The following is a 22,936-nucleotide window of genomic DNA, read 5'->3' as shown; positions in this document are numbered from 1 at the left end:
GGTGACTATCCACTTTAACTAATCATCCCAGAGTCAGATCCAGAAAACTGAAGACAGCCCTATGCTCCACAACCAGGTGAAATTATTCAAAAGTGGCCAATCCTACACCTACTTACTCTGGCTTACTCATTCTTTCCTTTGGAAAACACAATAAAATTTCTTATCCAATTTTCCCCTCTCTTTCTGCCTCCTGACCAATCCTGGTACTTCCCTCTTTGGCCTCACTGGTGTGGCATTCTCCCTTTTCTTGAAAACTATGAATGTGAAAAACTCTCTTTTCAAAAAAAAGCATTATTTTTCTTTGGAGCAGTTTTAGGCTTACAGCAAAATTGAGCAGAAAATACAGATATTTTCCACATATCTCTTGCCTCCCCACATGCATAGTCTCCCCCATTATCAACATTCTGCATCAGAGTTTTATATTTGCCATAATTGATGAACCTACATTGATATGTCATTGTAACCCCATGTACATGGATTATATTAGGGTTCACTCTTGGTGTTGTACATTTTATGGATTTGGACAAATGTATAACAGCATATAGCCACAATTATAGTATCATACAGAGCAGTTTCATTGCCCTAAAAATACTCTGTGGTCTACCTATTCATCCCAACCTATTCCCTACTCCCTGGCAACCACTGATCTCTCTACTGTCTCCACAGTTTTGCCTTTTCCAGATTGTCACAGAGTTGGCTTCTTTCACTTAGTAATATGCATTTAAGGTTCCTCCATGTCTTTTCATGACTTGATAGCTCATTTCTTTTTAATGCTGTATAATATTTCATTGTCTGTATGTACTATAGTCTATTTATCCATTCACCAACTGAAGGACACCTTGGTTGCTTCCACATTTTCATAACTATGACTGCAACTGCTATAAACATCCATGCATAAATTTTTATGTAGACATGGGTTTCAGCTCCATTGTGTAAACATCGTGGAGCACAGTTGTGGGATCATATAGTAAGTGTATGTTTAGTTTTGTAAGAAATTACCAAACTGTCTTCTAAAGTGGCTGTACCATTTTCCACTCTCACCAGCAATGAATAAGAATTTCTCTTACTCTACATACTCATCAGCATGTGGTGTTGTCAGTGTTCTTGATTTTAGTCATTTTAATAGGTGTCAAATGTTATCTCGTTGTTTTCATCTGCATTTTCCTGATGACAAATGATATGGGGCATCTTTTCATGTGTTTATTTGCCATGTGCATATCTTCTTTGGTGAGGTGTCCATTAAGGTCTTTGGCCCATCTTTAAGTCAGGTCATTTTTTTTTTTATTGTTTAGTTTCAAGAGTTTGCATATTTTGGATAACAGTCCTTTATCAGATATATCTCTTGCAAATATTTTCTCACAAACCTCTTTTCAATGGCAGTCATCTCCTGATCTGTTGTCTTTGCCATGCCTAAATAATAATAAAACTCATATTTTAAAACATCATCCTTTATCCTTACTGTACAATATCACATTTGGATTTGTCTATTCTTCTCAAAGTTCAGACTGAGAAAGGAAAGCCAGGTCTTCTCCTTTTTTCCATTTGGGCTCCTCTTCTTACAAGGTTGATTTCTTGTATAAGGATGCACTTATCACATTGTTGATTGACACTAGCAACCCTTTCACTCTGAAGAAGAACCCAGTGGGGCATCTCTTCAGTTTTGCAGCAAATGAAGGCATCAGAGTTTGATTAAAATCAGCCTGATCACAAAGCCTATATCGTTTTCACTGTATGATGCTTCTGCAAGATTTGCATTTCTCTGAGAATCAAGTTGTCATTTTTACCTGGAACCCATCAGATCTGTGAATATGAATTTCTAGTTATAATTTAAGCCTTAAAGAGAACATGATTTTTTGAGTCAATCTAAAAACATGTTCACATCTCTGTTCTGCCTGTCACTAACCATGCAAACGTGATCTAAGTATTTTTACCTTTTTTTTACCTTTGGCTACTTATTTGTATAATGCAAACATTATGTATCTCATATGGTTGTTATGAATATAAATTGCATTATATGTAGCAATCACGTAGAATAGGGTTGGACATTCTGTTATTTCATTTTTTATCTTCCCCTCTGATTATATAAGAAATATATCTCATGTGCTATAATAATGTTGCTTGGGTTTCCTCATAAGGAGGAAAAAATAGGACCCATGTCATAAGTTTCTCAATATTTCATGCCTCAGGTAGATAATATTATCAGCAGTTCAGATAAAGAGGCTCAGAGATTAAGTACCTTTCAATTTATAGAAAATATGGTAGAAAATTTTATTTGAATGTTAATTGATGCCCTTCCTCATTCTGTTTAAACACCTAAGTTTTGCAATTCCTTTTTGCTTAATCCACCCATCAGAAAAAGGTTGACTTTAAAGAGTTTGAACCAGAGAGACCTGGAGTGGGATCTACAAGCCCATCAGAATGAGGGGTGTGACTCTTTACTGCAAAGAGGGTGATTAAGTTTAGGAATGTTTACTAAAGGGTGAGATCTGCAGACTCTTCCAACTGCTGGATTCTAAGAATATTTGCAGTCAGTCTTATGGTCATCCTGCTTTACCCCCTGAAATTAGAAGATTGTAGGGCTTTTCTCTGGTGAAACAAACCTGCCTAAGGAAAAAGAACTACAGATACTGTTGGATGTTTGACTCCTAATAAAGTGGCCCACATGGATCACCCTTTCCCTAAGTCCACTAGTTGACAAGTCCAGCCAGATTATAATGAGTGTTCAGTCAACTTGTTATTGACTTGAATATATGAGGACAGCCTAGGATCACCAGCCATTTGAGCAATGATTTTATATTTAAAAAAAGAGAGAAAATAAAATGTCATGTGACAGCTGCCCCCTCCTTTTTCTCAGTGAAGAGGCTCATGTCGGCTGTATTGTGAGAAACCAGAGAGGTGGCATGATTTTGTCAGTCAGGCTCATACTGAATGCAATGGGCATGGAGTTCCTGCAAGAGCTATCCATGTAGGCAGCCTGCTGGGCATGGATGTTGGAGAAACAGATGCTGGGACAAGAATATTGCACTGAGGCATTCCTGAACTAGAACAGAGGAGTGGAAGGAACTCAGGGAGCAACCATCTTGGTGTCTCTAGTGGGCCCTTCTATTTCTGCTCATCCATTGTCTTGATTTTCTTCATGTAGCCTCTGCTTTCTGGGTTGATACTGCTGGGATATAATAGTACAGAACATGACAGGTGCAAGGACTTTGCTCTTTGCCCTAGGTCAGCCAAATGTTCTGACTCAGTCTTTTGTTCTGATAGCTCCTTCCTCTCAAAGGCTCCCCTGGACTCCCAGGCTAATGAGCATTTGCATCTGCTGCCTTTGTATTTTGGCTCCAGCATGCATGTAATTTCATGACTCCTTCTTAAGATAGCTGACAGTTGTGGAACATTTTCTGCCTGGATTTCTGAAACAAGAGGGGTGTGGGTTGACATTGCAGGAAGGGATTGGGGTTGAGAGAGAGCCCCTGACATTCCATTTCCTTCTTCCAGAAGGAGAAGAGAAACGACACTTCTCCCCATCTGTGGTTGAAGAGGCAGGGGGTTGATGATGAACCATTCTTGGGAAGTGTAGTAAGCAAACAGCACAGATGGGGAAGAAAATAAGAAATCCAAATTCCCACATGGCCCATGTTCTCTTTAATAGGGGTTGTGGATTTGCTGAGTTATAATCTAAAACAACAGATATCTATATTTATATCTATATATGTATTTGTTTATATTTTTGTGACTTGGGTTTGTTGAGAGAAACAAAGGGAAGTGGAGAGTGAATGGAAGTGACTATTATCCAGAACCTATTTATGTGACAGGCATTGATATGCATTTTACCTAAGTGATGTAATCAATATCTCTGGATGTGGAAGTAAAGAGGCAACCAAAGCAAAAATAGACAAATGGCACTATACCAAACTTGAAAACTTTTGTGCATCAAGGGACACAATTGCTAGAATAAAAAAGCAAACTAGTTAATGGGAGAAAATATTTGCAAATCATATGTCTGATAAGGAGTTAATATCCAGAGTACATAAAGAACTCCTACAATTCAACAACAACAAAAAAACACAGTTAACCTGATTGAAAAATGGCTAAAGGACTTTGCTATAGACAGAACGCTTTTATTCCCCCCAAATTCCTATGTTGAAACTTAATCCTCAACGTGATAGTAGTTGGACTTGGGCCTTTTTTGTGGTGATTAGGTCATAAGGGCAGAGCTCTCATGAATGGGTTTATTGCCCTTATAAATGATACCCCAGAGAGGTCCCTTGCTCCTTCCACCATGTGATGTTATAGGAAGAAGACAGCTATCTATGAACCAGGACACAGGCTCTCACCAGACACTGAATCTGCTAGCCCCTTCATCTTGGACTTAGCCTCCAGAACTGTGAGAAATAAATCTTTGTTATTTATAAGATACTCAATCCATGATATTGTGTTATTGCAGCTTGAATGGACTAAGGGAGACTTGAATAGACATTTCTCCAAAGATGATATATAAATGGCCAACAAGCAAAGATGCAAGTCAAAACCACAGTAAGATATCACTTCACACCCATTAGGATGGCTGCTATTAAAAAACAAAATAAAACAAAAACAACACAGCAAGTTTTGATGAGGATACAGAAAAATTGTAACACTTGTGCATTATTAATGGCTGGGTAAAACATTACAACTGCTATGGAAAACAGCGTGGAGGTTTCTCAAAAATTAAAAATAGGACTACCATATGATCCAGCATCCTACTTCTGTGATATATCTAAAAGAATTGAAAGCAGATATCAAAGAGATATTTGCACACTTATCTTCATCTCAGCACTATTCACAATAGCCAGGAGGTGAAAGCAACCCACATATCCTACAACAATGAATGAACAAACAAAGCATGGTATATACATACAACAGAATATTATTCATCTGTAAAAAGTAGGAAGATCCTATCACAAGCTACCATATGGATGAAGCTTGATGACACTATGCTAAATGAAATAAGCCAGTCACAAAATGAAAAATACTGTATGATTACCCAAATACTGTATGATTATATAATGTATCTAAAGTAGTCAAATTCATACAATCATAAAGTAGAGTGGTGGTTACCAGGGGCTTCAGAAAGGAAGGAAAGGGTAATTGTTTTTTAATGGGTATAGAGTTTCAGACTTGTAAGATGAAAAAGTTCCAGAGATCTGTTTCACAACAATGTGAATATGCTTAACACTCCTGAACTATACACTTAAAAATAGTTAAGATGGTAAATTTTATGTTATGTTACCCCAATAAAAAATAAGGCTAATAAAGTGATAAATAAAATATGTTCCTACCTCTTGCCTTGACAAACTATTTTAACAACCCTAGAAGGCCAGATTCAAATTTAGAATCCTGAGAATCTGTATAGTCCATGCCAAAACATGGTGGCACAGGGAGAGCCATCCTGGTTCCCAGGTACCTGCCCATGGGCCACAGCTTTCTCCCTCCACTTCTCACTCCCACTCTTCTTACAGTGTGTGGAGTCCACACATGCACAGATATGAATACCTCCAGTCCACAGGCCCAACTGCCATCCACATCCCTGGAATACGGCTTCTGCCTAACCACTTCATGAGGTGAACACAACAACAGTATGGTCTGCTACTGGAAGAATGGACCCATAGAAGAGGCTTGCATAGAGCTTGGAAGCTGAGTCGTCTTGCTCCAGGCCAAATCTCTGCAATCTTTCAGGCTGAGCATAGGCAATTATGAGGGCTCTTCCTGGCAGTCCTTACAGAGCAAAAGTCCAGGTGGTTCTAGCCCTCCAAAGGATAAAAGGAAATACCTAATTCCAGCCCTCTCTAGCCATCCTGTCCAGGTTTATATGGGTTTAATGGTGATTTCTACCAAATATTTAAGGAAGAAATTATACAATTGTCTAAAATTTCTCTCAGAAGATAGAGGCAGAGGGATTACTTCCTAGTTCATTCTATGAGGACAGCTTTATCCTAATATGAAAAGCAGACAAAAACTATACAAGAAAAAAATAAGAAAACTGCAGAACATCTGTCATGAACATAGATGCAAAAATCCTCAAAATATTAGCAAATAGAATTCAATGATATATAGAAAGAATTATACACCATGACTAGGAGGGATTTATCCCAGTTATGCAAGGTTGGTTGAACATTCAAAAGACAATTAGTATAAATCCTCACATAAACAAGCTAAAGAAGAAAAATCACATGATCATATCAATAGATTCAGAAAAAGCATTTGACAAAATCCAACATCCATTCACAATAAAGCTCTCAGTAAACTAAGAATAGAGAAGAGCTTCCTCTATCTGAAAAAGAACTTCTACACAAAATCTATAGTTAACATCACACTTATTGGTGACAAACTGGAGGTTTCCCCACTAAGACCAGGAAGAAAGAAGAATGTCCCTCTCATGACTGCTTTAATATAGTACTGGTAGTCCTAGCTAATGCAGTCAGACAAGAAAAGGAAATATAAGTTATACACATTCAGAAGGAAGAAAAACTGTTTTGCGTGTGTGTGTGTGTAAGATTTGCCCTGAGCTAACATCTGTTGGCAATCCTTCTCTCTTTTTTGGTTTTTGCTTGAGGAGTATTAGCCCTGAGCTAACATTGGTGCCAATCTTACTCTGCTTTGTATGTGGAATGCCTCCACAGCATGGATGAGTGGAAGAGGTCAGTACACTTGATCCCACCCTGTGAACCAGGGCTGCTGAAGCGGAACACGGAAATTTCACTGGGCCATGGGGCTGGCCCTGAAATAAACCTGTTTTTATTCACAGATGACATAGTTGTCTATGCAGAAAATCTGAAAGATCAACAAAACTCCCTGGAGCTAATAAGCCATTATAGCAAGGTTGAAGAATACAAGGTTAGCATACAAAAGTCAATTGCTTTGTTATACACCAGCAAAGACCAAGTGGAATTTGAAATTCAAAACACAATGCCTTTTACAGTAGCACTTCCAAAAATGAAGCACTCAAGCATAAATCTAACAAAATACGTACAAGATCTAGTATAGGAAGAAAACAACACTCTAATGAAATAAATCATAGAAGAACTAAATAAATGGAAAGATATTCCATGTTCATGGACAGGAAGACTCAATATTGTCAATATGTCAGTTCCTCTGAATTTGATCTATAGATTCAATGCAATTCCAATCAAAATACCAGCTGGTTATTTTGTGGATATCAACAAACTGATTCTAAAGTTTATACGAAGGGGCAAAAGACTCTGAATAGCCAACACATATTGAAGAAATAGAACTGAATTAAAAGTTGAAAACTGACACTACGTGATTCCATGCCTTACTATAAAGCTACAGTAATCAAGACAATATGGTATTGATGAAAGAATAGTCAAATAGATCAATGGAACAGGATAGAGATAACCAAAATAGACCCACATAAATATAGTAAATTGATCTTTGACAAAGTGGCAATAAATGATTGAGAAAAGATAGTCTTATTAAAAAATAGCACTGAACATCAACATGCAAAAAAATGAATTAGACACACACTGCTCACAAAAATTAAGTCAAATGGATTACAGACTTAAACGTAAAATGCAAAACTATAAAACTACTAGAAGATAACATAACTACAAATCTAGATGACCTTGGGTGTGCTGATGACTTTTTAGGTACAACAGCAAAAACACAATCCATGAAAGAAAAAATTGATAAGCTGGACTTTATCAAATTTAAAAATTTCTACTCTATAGAAATACACTGTTAAGAGAATGAAAAGACAGGTCACAGTTTATGAGAAAATATTTGCAAAAGACATACCTGATAAAGAACTATTATATAAAATATGAAAACCCTGGATGGACCCCTGAGGACATCATGCTAAGTAAGAAAAGTCAGAAAGAGAAAGACAAATACTGTATGACATCACTTGTAGATGGAATCTAAGCCAAACTGGTAAAAACAGATTAAAATGATGGTTGTCAGAGGAGAGGGGAGTGTGGAGATAGGACAGATGTTCTTTAAGAATACAAACTTGCAATGAGTAGTAAATTAGATGCACAATATACTGAATACAGACAACAATATTGCATTATAATCATCAAACTTACTGAAAGACTAGAACTCAATTATTTCAATGACTAGAAAGAAATGGTAATTATGTAACATGATAGAAGTTCTAATTATCAATGCAATTGCCATAATATTGTGGTATACAAATGTTTCAAATTAACATTTTGTACACCTAAATTTACACAATGTTAAATGACAAATATATTTCATTGAAAAAGACAAAAAAAAAGGGATCAGTCTGATAAAAAAGTGTTCCAAAGACCTTAACAGACTCTTCACCAAGGAAAATATACAGATGGTAAATAAGCATAAGAAACGATGCTCCACATAATTTGTCATCAGGGCAATGCAACTTAAAAAACAATGAGCTACCACTACACGTCTATTATAATAACCAAAATCAAGAATACTGACAACACCATATGCTGGTGAGGAGGTAGAGCAACAGGAACTCTTATTCAGTGCTGGTGAGAATGGAAAATGGTACAGCCACTTTGGAAGACAGTTTGGCAATTTCTTACAATATTAAACATACTCTTACCATACAACCCAGTAGTTGTGCTCTTTGGTATTTACCCAAAGGAGTGAAACATATGTCCACACAAAAACCTGCATATGGATGTTTATAGCAGCTGTATTCTTAATTGCTAAAACTTAGAAGCAACCAAGATGTCCTTCAGTTGGTGAATGGACAACTGTGGTACATCTGGACTTTGAGATATTATTCATAGCTTAAAAGAAATTAGCTATGAAGCCATGAAAAGACATGGAGGAAACTTAAATGCATTTTATCAAGTAAAAGAAGCCAACTCCATGATTACGGATACAGTAGAGATCAATGGTTGCCAGGGGTTCTAGGGGAGGGAGAGATGGACAGGTGGAGTACAGAGGATTTTCAGGGTAATGAAACTGCTCTGTGTGACATTATAATGGTCATGCATATAGTGGATACATTCCATTATACATTTATCCATACCCATAAAATGACAGCACCAAGAGTGAACGTTAATGTAACTTAAGGACTTTGGGTGATAATGATCTGTCAATGTAGGTTCGTCAATTGTAACAAATGTATCATTTTCATGGGGGACGTTGTTAATGGAAGAGGCTATGCATGTTTACGGGACAGAGAGTACATGGGAAATTTCTGTACCGTCTCCTCAGTTTTGCTGTTGATCTAAACTACTCTAAGAAATAAATTCTATTAAAAATTGCCAAAAAAATACTGTGGCCGTTTAGTTTCCTGTATTAAATCACTTTCTATTTCAGAAACTTAGAATTATTCATTTTTCCATGTCTGAATGATGGATGAGGTGTTGCACCTAGAAGAATTAAAAATGACAAAAGACAGATATAGTGTTATTCCTAAAATAATTATAAATGACAATTAAAAGAAAGTCCACAGACCTTTGGCAGTGAGAGGTAACTAATTCTTTAACATGAATCCCTGAGATTGTTTCAACCAAATTGGCAGAAGAGGTTTTGTCCCAAGCCAATTGGATTTACTGAATCTGTTTGGCAGATGATGCAAAATGTCAGTTATTTACAGAGGAGAAAAGACTACAAGAATGTTTAATTTCATTGGCTATCTGGGAGCTCTGGGAAGATAGCGGAAGGAGAGGAAGGTATTTTCAGGATATATTTGAAATTGGAAGGTTATCAATAGGCTGCATAGAGGGACTGTTGGCCAAAAGAGAGAGGATAATGAGTTGTGGCTGTGATTTTCAGTTTTAATTGTTTACCAGCTTTGAGATCCAAAGAAAAATTACTTAACCTCTCTAAACTAAAGTTTTCTTATCTGAGAAAATGAGATAATTAAGGAAAACACTTAGATTGCCTAGCATCCATAAATGTTAGATGTGATGATGACAGTATAATGATGATGATGTTGGTGATAATGATGGCAGTAATTGATTAAGGGGCTAGTTAGATAATATTGGCTGGAATAAGTAAATAGTAATAGTATAATAAGAGAGAGAATAGAGGGAGAAATCTGGCTGAGAAAGAGACTATTTGCTATTTCTTGGTGACTTTGAAATTCATCTCCATTTGTCTTGAGTACACCCAAGTGCAAATTACTATTAGTTTGGGTAATATTTTCTCTATAAAAGATGATAAATCAATGAACAACTCTCTTAAACTCATTGTGGAAAGTTTTAAATTTATGTTATATTACAATTAATATAGATACATGTTTACCAGAAGGCCAAGGACAAGAAAAATAAACAAATGAAAAAGTGATCCCAAGTGGAAGAAAACATGAGCTTGAAACCAGCAAAGATTTAAGCAGAGTAAGACCTAAAAGAAGCAAGAAAGAGAAAGGGAAGAGGAAAAAGGAGTAAATGCACACAATCAGCCATGTTGAGAAGTGTTTGTTTTCCATTCCTGTGCACCCAAAGTTTTAGAAGGCTTCTCCCCTATATTTCAACCTGAGAAAGAGTAATGACATTTGTATCCAAAGAGTTTTCACCTCAGTGTTTTCTGCACAGCAGCCTTTACCTTATTCCCCAAGCTGTAGATTAGGGGTTTCAGCATGGGGATCACTGTGGTCACATTCTCCTGGGCCAGGGAACGGGCTGTGGAGGGTTTTAAGTATATGAATGAAGCAGACCCATAAAATAATTCCGCAGCAGCAAGGTGGGAGCTGAGGGGCTGAAGACTTTGGACTTTCCCTCTGTGATGCTGATGCAGAGGATACTGGAGAGGATGAAGGTGTAGGAAACAAAGATTGTTAAGCTGGTGACTATGATGTTAAATCCACCCACAAAGAAAGTTGTCACCTCAATATCATAGGTGCTAGAGCAGGAGAGCTTCATGAGGGGAACAATGTAACAGAAGTAATGACTGATGAAGAGCTCACAATAGGACAGTTTTAACATTAGGGCAGTCTCTATTGTTGAGCCAATGAACCCCATGGCATAGACGGCAGCTGCCAGCTAAGAGCAGACTTGATGAGACATGATGATGTTGTAAAGCAAAGGGCTGCAGATGGCGACATAGAGGTCATAGGCCATCACCGTCAGCATGTAACACTCGGCAATGACAAACTCAAGGAAGAAGTAGAGCTGTGACATGCACCCTGCATAGGAGATGATGTTCTTCTCTGACACAAAGTTCACTAGCATCTTAGGGGTAATGACAGAGGAATAGCAGAGATCCACAAGTGACAGATTACTGAGGAAGTAGTAGATGGGGGTGTGAAACTGAGCATTCAGACAAATCAGTGTGAACATGCCCAGGTTCCCTATCATGGTGAATGAGTAGAACCCAAAGAAGAGGAGGAAGATGAGGAGCTGGAGCTCTGGCTGATTTGTTAAACCTTCAAGAACGAACTCTCACTGTCGAGTAATTTTCTGCAGCCATTCTCCTTTGTTTGGGACCCTTGTGGAGAAAAGAGAGAAGAGCCTATGAAAGGCTATATATGAGTCTTCTGTTGAGTCAAGGTACCAGCATCTGCTCTTGAATGAGTGATCTTGAACTCTTGCCTGATCCTTTGTCTCTTAATTCCTTCTAATGTTTTCTAGTTTTCAGATGATTTTGCTAAGTTTTGGAGAACATGAAGGTGAGAAAAAATGGGTCTCTCTGGAGCTTTCACTACCCTCATGTTTCTCAAATACCCTAGAGGTGACTATAGTATGTGTTATTTATTAGTTTGGAGTTGAATGTTTCTCTAGAAAGAGAATCTCCTTTGTCATCTGTGCAATCCCAAAATATTACCAGTAAAATGAAAATGTGTGGCCAACTTATCTCAAGTCCAGGTACTGTAGACTGGTATTTAAAGCCCTACCAATTCCGGAGTGACTTCAGTTTCCACATTTGAGAAACAGATGGAGTTATAATATCAATTCCCAAAGTTAAAAAATATATGTATGTAACTGGATAATATACATGGAAATATATTCCAAATGTTCACTTGCTATGCAAACGTGAATTTTCATTAGTCAGATGAGATTGGTCTTAATATTTCATTGAACCTGTGGTCCTAGGGTATTTATTCTTGGTTCTAGCTATGCATAATAATCACCTGGGGAGCTTTAAAAAATAATAGTATCAGGTCCCTATCTATAGTAATTCTGATTTATTGTTCTATGGCATTTCCTGGGCATTGAGCTCTATGTTTCTGGGCAGGTGGGAAAGTTCAGCTAAAGAAAGTAAAGACTTTGTTTTTGAAAATTTTTGTGATTATTGGAACCAGAATAATTTTGTTAATTGAAAAATTGCCATGGATTGCGGTTTAACCTGAGTAAAATAAAGCTACTGAGGAACAGTTTGAGGTTGATTGCTCTCCATTGTGCTGAGAGGACTCAGGAAAAGCTCAGGTTGTATCAGGATTAGGAGTTGGTGGAAGTATAAATAGAACATAATGCAACTTACACATCAAAAGCAAAATGATTTGAGTGGGAAATGGACATTTTCCCATATCCCCTTCTTTGCATACCCTTAAATCCTAATGTCCTTAGTGGTCCGTCTATCTTGGCCTCTTTCCTCACACTAAATGTGTCTTCTATAATAATCAGTCTCTCTTATTTCTTCACCATGTTTCTCTTTCTATGCTGCTGATTTCCAATTTACTACTTATTGTCTATTTATTTTTAGAATCAAGCTATGATCAATGCAGAGAAGATTTTTAGCTGATAGTAAATATATGTAGATACTCAAGAGACTCACAGGAAGGAATCCTGGTATGTCTAAGTCAACATGGGAATTCAAAGTTGGTCTGGAGAAGGAACTCCTGTCACTAGATGTTTCATCTTCTTGTGATGATTTTTCTTAATTTCTCCTTTCTACTTAATGAGAAAAAAGACAAAAAAACCCATCATTTATAAGAGCAGATGGTATTTTTCTTCTGATAAGTTGCTTGCTAAAAGTAATTTGGTAGATTCTGTTGAGTAATTATCAAGTGATAAACGTAAGCTGCTGGAAGATCATTTGCCTGACACTGGCTAAAGTTTCCTAAGTTCTAAACAAGATTGGTCAATAGAAGAAATGACTCTAAAACTACTCTAATCTTATTTTTTATGATTTCAGCTCATAGATGAGCAAAGAGAAGTTCCATATGAGTGAAAAAGAGTTTTACTTTTTTTTAATTTGAAGAATTTCACAACATAGTCATTTAGAATAGTTAAAAGTTAGTGGGTGGACTTCTATTTTCACCCACAAAGGATGAACTCCTACTGGAATTGTGTTTGCACCATAAACAACTAGAAAACCAGACAAAGTATATGAAACCGGTTCAAGCCATTTGACAACAGGCAGCACCAAACTGATTCCTGAGAGGAGGGTAACAAACAACATGATCCCAATGATAGTACCAGCTTACCTGCCTGTAGGAATTTTTCACTCCAGAAAGAATGAATGTTGTAAAACCTAGAACAACAACTAGGTAATAAAAAAGAGATATAGCTAATAAGTCAATAGTGGAGATAAAATATAATCATTAAAAATACTCAATTAATTCAAAAGAAAGCAAGAAAAGAAAAAGTGAAATAAAAGACAGTTGGAAGAAGTGGAAAACCTATAGCAAGAAGGTAGAATTAAACTCAACCATATTGATGATTGAAGTAAATGCCAATGGTTTAAATATTCCAATTAAAATGAAGAGATTGTCAGAGTGAATACATATATTACCCAATTAAATGCTTTTCCAAGATATCCAATTTAAATATAAAGACACAGGTGGCCAAAACTATAGGGATGGAAAAAGATATACCATGCAACAACATCAAAAGAAACCTGGAGTGTTTGTCCAGGTTTCAGCATTTAGCAAAATAGACTTCAAAGGAAGGAATATTACTAGAGGTAAGGAGACACGTTTCATAATGATAAAGTAGTCAATTCATCAAGGTGATATAATACTCCTAAATGAGTTCATCTATTAATAGAGCTTCAAAAGACGTGGACCAAAACTGATAGAATCGGAAAGTGAAATAGACAAATCCACCACTTGTTGGAGATTGCAATACTCCTCTTTTATTAATTGATATGGCTAGTAGAAAAATTAGTAAGGACATAGAAAATATCTAAAAGTTGACATTTTTAGAACACTCTACCCAGAAGCAGCAGAATACACAATTGTTCAGGTTTAAATGAAACATTTTTCAAGATAAAATCTATTCTGAGCAATAAACAAGCCACTACACCTTTAAAGAGTTGAAGTTATATGGAATATGCACCCTTAACACAACAGATACAAACTATAAATAATTTATGGAGAGATACCTGGAAAATCTTCAAATATTTAAAAATTAGCATACTTTTAAGTAACACGTGGGTCAAAGAAGAAGTCACAAATTAAGTTAGAAAATAACATTTTGAACTGAATGAACATGAAAATACGTCAGTCAAAATTTCTAGAATACAGCTAAAGTAATAATAGGGAAACGTCATTAAATTATTATTTTAGAACCAAAGGAAATTCTAGAATCAGTAATCTAGGCTTCCACCTCAATACACTACAAAAAAGGTAGAATTATGGAAATAGTATTATAGATAATCATGGAAATCAATGAAATAAGAAACAGTAGGAAGAAATTGATGAAACTAAAACTGGTCTTTGAAAATATTAATAAAGTGAAAAATATCTCGTCAAAGAGATAGCGATGAAGATAGAGATAGAGAATCACATCATATAAAGAGCAGAAATGAGATGAGGATGGCATTGGACATCTCAATGACAATACTGGGACCTAGGATGGAGGGGATCCACACAGGAAAGGAGCAAAGGGAACTCCAGGCTGACTGCCATGCTTCCGATCTGGAGAGTCAGTTCAGAAAGGACAGAGGATGGAGGCCTTCAGGAGAAAATGAAATTGGTAGATTGTCCCAAATGTTTGGACATTTGGAAAATAATATAAAAGATTACATGACAAATACTACAGAGCATGTGGAAACATAAAGGAGAGATACTTAGTACTGGGTAATTATTACAATACAAACTAGGTGCAAATGAGGAAACAATGCAAAGCACAATATTTGGCTCTGCGGTGATGATTCACTGCAGAATTCACTATAATAGTGAAATCTGCATTATCATAGTTCTAATACTGTAGACAATGAGTACTGAGAATACAAAATTGTATTATGGCTATTTTGGGAGAATAGGGAGAGGAATTGGGGTGTGGGAGTATTAGATAAATCTGCATCCACATTAAATGGAAGTAATGCTTTCAACAAATGTTTATCAATACATATTATGAGTTAAGTCCTATTATAGGCCATGAATAATGTCTAAAATAACGAAATCCTCAAAGATAACTGTAAGCATGTAATGGAGAAACAAGAGGTAATAAATAATTAGCAATAAGGAAGGTTCTTTGGGAAAGCACTAGTGTCTTAAGTGCTGGGGAGACACCTTGACTTAAGAGCTTTTGTTTGGGAAGATTCTCTTCTTTGGGAAAAAGTAGACCATCAATCTGTTTTGTCCTCCACCACACCACGCTGTCTTGCTGTAATTTATCTTTTTGTGACATTTTATTTTTATATTTTAAGTAAACTTAATTTAACACCTTAAGGCCAAGGAGAGATCTTATTACCGTATTTCCAGAAACATGTTTTTAAACTACCAAAGTAATATATTCGCATCTAGAAAAGTAAACACAGAGACAGGCAAAAATAAAATCATCATAGTCTAACTACCAAGAATCTAAAACTTCTATGTATATTACACCAGACTTTTTCTATGCATATACACATTTACATATATGGCTAAATATATGTGTATCTTTTTTACTCAAAATGATCATACTACACATGTTGTTTTATAACCTGCTTGCTTGTGTAGCATTAAAAGACATTGACTCACTTGTCCAGCAACAATATTACTTGTGTTTGTTGTGGTATTGAAGACAGGGAAATCTGCATTATCATAAACTTTAAACCTTAAATTATTCACAGTGAGATATTTAACTTCTTAGAACTAGTAACAGCTAGAATTTGAATTGCATTCCAATTTCTTATAAAAAGAAATGTTTCACCTAGATGGTGACAATAGATTTAAAAGATATTTCACATATCCTCTTCTTTCAGTTCTGAGTCTCCTAAAATAAGGAACAGAAAATCCACTACAAATATATCACTACCAGGAATCAGAGTTCCTTACAAACACAATTATTGTTCAGAGCAGAGTTTCTTCCTGCCTTTCATGTGAACACATTTTCTATTGTATAGAATACTGTGGGCAAGAGAAACCTAAGTTTTACTCCTGTAATCTTCTAGCTAACTTATACAGGTCCACAGATTTCATGTTACCACTGGTTTTATCAGGTTATCAGAAGCTCAGAATTGCTGCTAATAACAACATTCAGAATTACATAGACAACTAGATTTCCTTATGAAGGAGGGAAAAAGCACTGTGCAAAAGGGAATATGTGATTGAAAATAGTATATATAGAGGTTTGCATTATAAATGGGAATTCATGGAAGATATTTTATTCTTATCTTACATAATTCCTTTAAAACTATAATTGAATATGTGTATTGAGGAAAACTGGAACACCGTTACCTGGAAATGTTAGATGGTACTTTGTTTTTAGCAATCAAGAAATACATGTCAGAAAATAGAAAGTCATCAGATTTACATTTATTTCTAGTCAAAGGGGCCAACACAGTCATAAAGACGGGTCACTGAGATTGGGAGAATTAAGTATGTTCATGAATAGGCAGAGCTTCTCCTGGGATGTAGGCACTACAGAGTAGCTTCTTATTGAAGGAGTAATTAGTCTGGGTTTACACTTGCACTATGAATGATGTTTTGCTTCCCAGTTGTGTTAATTTTTCTTCTCTTGGGAGAGTTACCCTGTAGTCTGGGAAGCTTGGTGCCTGGTGCCAGCACTGGGACATTTTTAGCTTCATCATCGTTACCATGACCACTATGGTCATTACCATCAACATCATCATCACCTTCACCAGTATCATCACCTTTGCCCTCAGTCACCACCATCATGGTCAGTATTCCTGATTAATTTTTTGTCTTTATGTACAGTGAACTGTATTTATAATATTTATTATAAAAATATTTATTTTACATATTTATGTTTTGAATAGTTCTCCAAAAATAAATTCACTGAATGTACTAAAGAAAAGAAAACCTGTTTAACTTTGGTTAACTGTTTTTTTTAATTGAAACAGAATGAACTTTTATTTTATATTTTACAATTAACCTTGATTAATTTTATTTTCTACAGATTTATTGAGATATGCTTGACAAATAAAAATTGCATATATTTAGGTTGTACAAGGTGATTTTTTTAGGTGTACAATGTGATGATTTGAAATACGTATATGTTGTGAAATGATTACCGCAATCAAGCTAATCAACATATCCATCATCCCACAGAGTTACCATTTTCTTTTTTCTGGTGAGAACTTAAGATCTACTCTCTTAGTAACTTTCAAGTGTGCAATACCGTATTACTAACTATATTCACCATGCTGTACATTAGATCCCCAGATCTTATTCATCTTATAATTGAAAGTTTGTACACTTTGACCAACATCTCCCCTTTCCTCCACCCTCTAGCCCCTGGCAACCACTATTCTTAGATCTATACGTAAATAAATATTTAATGCTACAATGTCTATATAGTAATTTTGGTTATTTAAAGCTTGTTGTCCAGTAGATTCCTTAGGAAAAACTCGTGGCAACAAGATCCGCTGAGTTTTTATCAGTTATTAACAGTATGTCTGCAGCTTTTATATCCGAAGTCAGATTGTCTGTATAAAAAATCATCGTTGGTTCATATTTAAATTTTTTAGTTTCTGAAAACTATTATTCCATTTTCTTCTTCTGTAAAGCAAAAGCATTGTTGTCAAAACATTTGATAACAATATAAGTTTTTCCCCTTATGAGTTAATTGGTCTTTTTGCCTGGGTGCCTAAAAGCTCTCTTCATTTTCGTTAAGGTCCAGTCATTTTATTAGAACATGGTTTGGTGTTTTTCATTCTGAGTTGATATTCTTTGGTATGCTGTGTTACTTTTCAATATATGCTTCAATCCTTTTTTTTTTTTTGTAACCTCAGGAGAATTTTCTTGAGCTCTAATTTTTAGTGTTCCCTTGCGTTCATTATCTTCTTGGGTCTTCTGTGTATATCAGATCATCTTTGTCTAGCTTCAGTTAGAAGTTTAGAAATTAGAAATTAGAAATTTCTCTTGAATACTCTTTCTTTTCTTTTGATCTTAAATTGTCCTTTCTTTTCCACATAAGTTTCCCTTAAGATATTATCTATTGTGCTTATTTCTTCTTCTGTTACATCTAGTTTAGTCTTCATTCCTGATAATTTTTTCTTTAATTTCTAATTATTTCTTGAGTTCTGTTGCCTATTTATGAGTTTTTTGTAATTCTATTTATATTGTTCCTTCATATGTTGTAGTATTTTCTAAATTACCTCAGCGCATTTTGAAATACAAGGTTAGAGGATTAATGTGTTTTGTGGGCACGTCTTTTGACCATGCTTTTTCTTTTTTCTTTGTAGGGCTGTTTTCTGTTCCATACTTTCTCCTCTCCCACTTCCCATTATTTTTCCAGGGAAATTTTTCTACCTCATATATATATGAAATATGTATATATATATTTTTCATATAATAACTTTATATGGGATTTGAAAACTTAGATTCTTTTGCTCCTTTTAAGGATCTCTATTGTCCTTGTGCTCCCCAAGCTGGGTTTTATTCCCAGAAATTTCTTATCAGTGTAGGGCTTTGTTCTGGTGAAGAGTTCTGTGTGATTAAATTTGAGAATTATGAAGAACAGACTTATGCAGGCCCTAAGACCCTATGGTGGGAATCTGACACTTACTTGCTGGAGTGTGTTAAACCTCTCCCAGTTTCTGTTGCTATTCCCAGTCTGGCCTACTAAGCTTTCCTATAAGTAACTTTAAGTCATCTTGGGATTCTGAGCTTTGTCTGATCCCTTCTTGCTTTTCTCACTTTTTCTTGCACAATTGTTGATAACATGAAGATTTTATAATTTTTGGTGTTTTATTTCCAAGTGCTTGCACTTTGGGACTCATGCTGTTGGTCATCTATTTTTGTTATGGATATTGTCCATAGAATTTTTAGTTCACTGAATGTTTTTAAGAAGAATTTATGGAGAGAAACAGTAGACAAATACAGCCAACAGTTTCCAAGAATTCCATAATGCACTCTTTTTGTATATATTTCAAAGAAAAATATACTCATTTCAAATATATGTTTATAAGGAATATAAATTTATTTATTATATCTATAAGAATATATATACACACATTAAAATATATTCAGAAAGTAAATTCCTAAAAGATACACTTTTTAATATTTTAAATATGTTAAAAATATTCTTTAAGTATGAGTAATAGTAATACCTAGTGCTTACTCTATCTCAGGCATATTTTCTCAGGCATATATTTCTTTTGGCTTTTATTGGTCTTTCTTTCTCTGTGTCTCCAACATTTAGCAGTCACTAAAAACCAGTCAAAAGTAAACAGATAAGACTTCTGTGTGCAGCCATGACTGAGTAACCAATACTAGCCTTATCTTCCCGCTGTAAACTGGAAAACTGGAAAAATATGTGTAACTAAGCTTTAGACATCTGAGAACAAGCATCTGGGGACTGGGATTTAAGATGGAAGAGAAAAAAAACAGGTGAGTCTTATAATTGTCCAAGCTATAATTTTAGCTTGTGCTAAATTTTTAAAATAATTTTACCTGTGTGCAGACCCTGCCACCAGAGGGGCAACCGAAGCAGAGCAAAAAATTGTCACTGAGTTTGGAGTCAGAGATCAGGAAGGCTGAGTCACCTTGAATTTATGGGGAAGATGACTTGAGCTATGATGAAAAAAATGAATACAAGACCAGAAATATGAATACCAGTCCCTTTGTGTCTTTGGCTAAGTACTAAACTGTGTATGTATAGAGTGAAGTTCCATGAAACTAGGTAAGAAGAAAAATGTTAAAACCAACCAGATAATAAAGACAAATTTCACAAAGAGGACCAAAATAAGGATGGTCGTTGACTTCTTGTAATGAACAAACTGAAGAACAATGAGACTATGTATTTAAAACACTGAAAAAAATTTGTCTGTTCAGGATTATATCCAGAGAAAATATTCTTCAAAATTAAAGTAAAGAAAGATTTTTTTTTTGGTCAGAAAAATAAGAGCTTAGAGAATTCATTGACAGCATGTCTGCCCTATAAGAATTGTTGAAGTCAGTTCTTCCAACTAAAGGAAAATGATGTCAGGTGGAGACTTGTATGTAGACAAAAGAATGTAAATATAAAAGATATTTGTTTTCTACTTAAATTTGTTTAAAAGGATAACAGTTTATAGCCAAAATAATTATGGTGTAAGGTGGAGTTTTTAATATATCTAGAAATAAAAATATTACAATAATAACACAAAGAACATAGAAAGGAAATGGATTAGACTTTTGTTAGCTTCTTAAATATTGCAGGAAGCTGTATAGTATTATTTAAAAGGAGATAAATTACAGATGCATATATTAAACATTAGAGAAATCTTTAAAAAATAAAGACGTATATTTAATGAGAGGAAATTAAAAAATATTAAAAACCAGAATATATTAAAATATATAAATATTCATGTAAATATAAAAAATAAAAAAGGACACGTAGAAAACAAATAGAATGATGGTGCATTTAAACCTAACTATATCCATAAGTACTTTGATACACTCCAATTAAACACTCCAATTAAAAGACAAAAACAAAGTAAAACACACTATTTGTTGTTTACAAGAATCACACTTGGACGATAAAGAGATGGATGGCTTAAAATTAAAATGATGAAAAAGAAGGTGATATCAGCATCATAGCAGCATGAGTTGTTCCTTTTTTCTCTCCATTTTAACAACTAATTGGACATGCATAATGGAATGAAAGTGTCTCTGAACATTACACAGGATGCCTTGGAGGTTTCTATTCACCTGTGCATTTGAAAGTGAACGGCAAGGACTTTGGTCAGGGCTGCAGACCCAAGGGAGTTAGCAATCCTACCCCACCTCCACTAGCCCAAGCAGGAAAAAGGGAACCTGGAGAGTGCAAAACTGGGTGGATACCCAGAGGCAATAAATAATTTATGGAGGTTCAGCCTGCCCAAGGGGGAATCTGGCATCCATTGGAACAGGATAGAGATGAGTTTGGAAGCAGAGGAGAGGGAGGAACTCATTAAAGTGGTCCCACTCCCCAGGGCAACATTACAAGGGGCTGAGATTTTGGCGGCAGCAGACACATACTTTCTGGCATGGGAGTGGAAAGCAAAAGTAGTGAGTGACTTCCTGGCTGCCCTAGTTGCTCTAGTTGCAGCTAAGAACATCAAAGGGGAGGGACCGGCCTGGTGGCACAGAGGTTAAGTTTGCACATTCTGCTTCAGCGGCCCGCTGTTCACCGGTTTGGATCCTGGATGCGGACATGGCACCACCTGGCAAGCCATGCTGTCGTAGACATAAAGTAGACGAAGATGTAGTAAAGTAGAGACATATAAAGTAGAGGAAGATGGGCACAGATGTTAGCTCAGGGCCAGTCTTCCTTGGCAAAAAAGAGGAGGATTGGAGGCAGATATTAGCTCAGGGCTAATCTTCCTCAAAAGAAAAAAAAAAGAATGAATATCAAAGGGGATTAAAAGAATGTGATTCCTCCCACCTGCTTTGGGATTTCAGCAGCAGGTCCACTCACAGACCTCTGGGACTGTCCCACTGGAGGATCCCTCCACCAGCCCATGGACACCCCCAAAGCTCCAGATGCTAAGCTCACACATCCCTCTACCCTGCTGCTAGCTCCTTATGCACCACTCCTGAGTGCATTCACTAAAATCAGCTCCTATAGGAGAAACTACAAACTTGAGATTTTGTGCCACCTTCTGGAAAAGAAAAGAAAAGTTTCAAATAAGCAGCCTGTTGAATTGTAAGAACAAAAGCAGACATAAAACTTTAGTTAAGGAAGGTAATTGCTATCTCAAATGTGAAAGCAAAAGTACATACCCTCAAACTCGATGAAAAATCAAGGAAATACGGTATCACAAAAAGAAAATGATAAATCTCTAGCAACCAAACTCAAAGGCATGGAACTTTGCAACGTAACCGATAATTAAGAGAACTGTAGAAGAAATTCAACAAGCTGCAAGAAAACTCAGAAAGGTAATTCAATAAGCTCAGGAATAAAATTAATAAAAGTAATAAGTTCTTCACCAGAGATTGAAATTATAAAATGAACCAAACAGAGATTTTGGAGAGAAGAATTCAGTGAATGAAACAAAGAGCCAATAGAGAACATTGCTAACAGGAAAGACTAGATGGAAGCGAGTATAAGTGACTTCAAGGGTAGGAATATAGAAATAACTTGGTTAGAAGAGGAGAGAGAACTAAAACCTTAAAAAAGTGAGAAAGCCCTATGAGAGCTATCAGATTTGATCAGAAAGGCAAATACATATCAGATTTGATCAGAAAGGCAAATACTTCGTTTTATTGTGGTTTGCCATGTTGAGATTTACAGATATTGTGTTTCTTACAAGACCCTACACCAGCAAAAAGATAATGATTCACTGAAGGCTCAGATGATGGTATTTTTTAGAAATAAATTATTTTTTAATTAAGGTATGTACTTTTTCTTTTGTTTCAGAAATAATGTTATTGCACATTTAATAGATTACAGTATAGTGTAAACATAGTTTTTACATGCATTGCAAAACCAAAAAATTCATGTGACTCATGATATTAACATTATTGTGGGAGTCTGAAACTGAACTTGTAATATCTGAAGGTATGCCTGTATAAGAATAGTGTACCAGAAGGAGAAGAGAGGGAGAAGGGAATAGAGAGTTTATTTAAAGAAATAATAGCTGAGAACTTCTCAAACCAGGGGTAGGACTTGGACATACAAGTCCAAGAAGGTAATAAAATTGC

At 35.7% G+C, this 22,936-nt stretch overlaps 1 pseudogene; it reads right to left on the bottom strand.

Annotated features, from left to right (window-relative positions):
* Positions 1-10,467: 10,467 nt before the first annotated feature.
* On the bottom strand, positions 10,468-11,409 carry LOC124225611 (olfactory receptor 8A1-like; annotated as a pseudogene).
* Positions 11,410-22,936: the final 11,527 nt, after the last annotated feature.

Source organism: Equus quagga, chromosome 14 (assembly GCF_021613505.1).
Source record: "Equus quagga isolate Etosha38 chromosome 14, UCLA_HA_Equagga_1.0, whole genome shotgun sequence".
Lineage (NCBI taxonomy): Eukaryota > Metazoa > Chordata > Mammalia > Perissodactyla > Equidae > Equus > Equus quagga.
The sequence above is the reverse complement of the archived record's forward strand: the minus strand, read 5'-3'. Positions and strand labels throughout refer to the sequence as shown.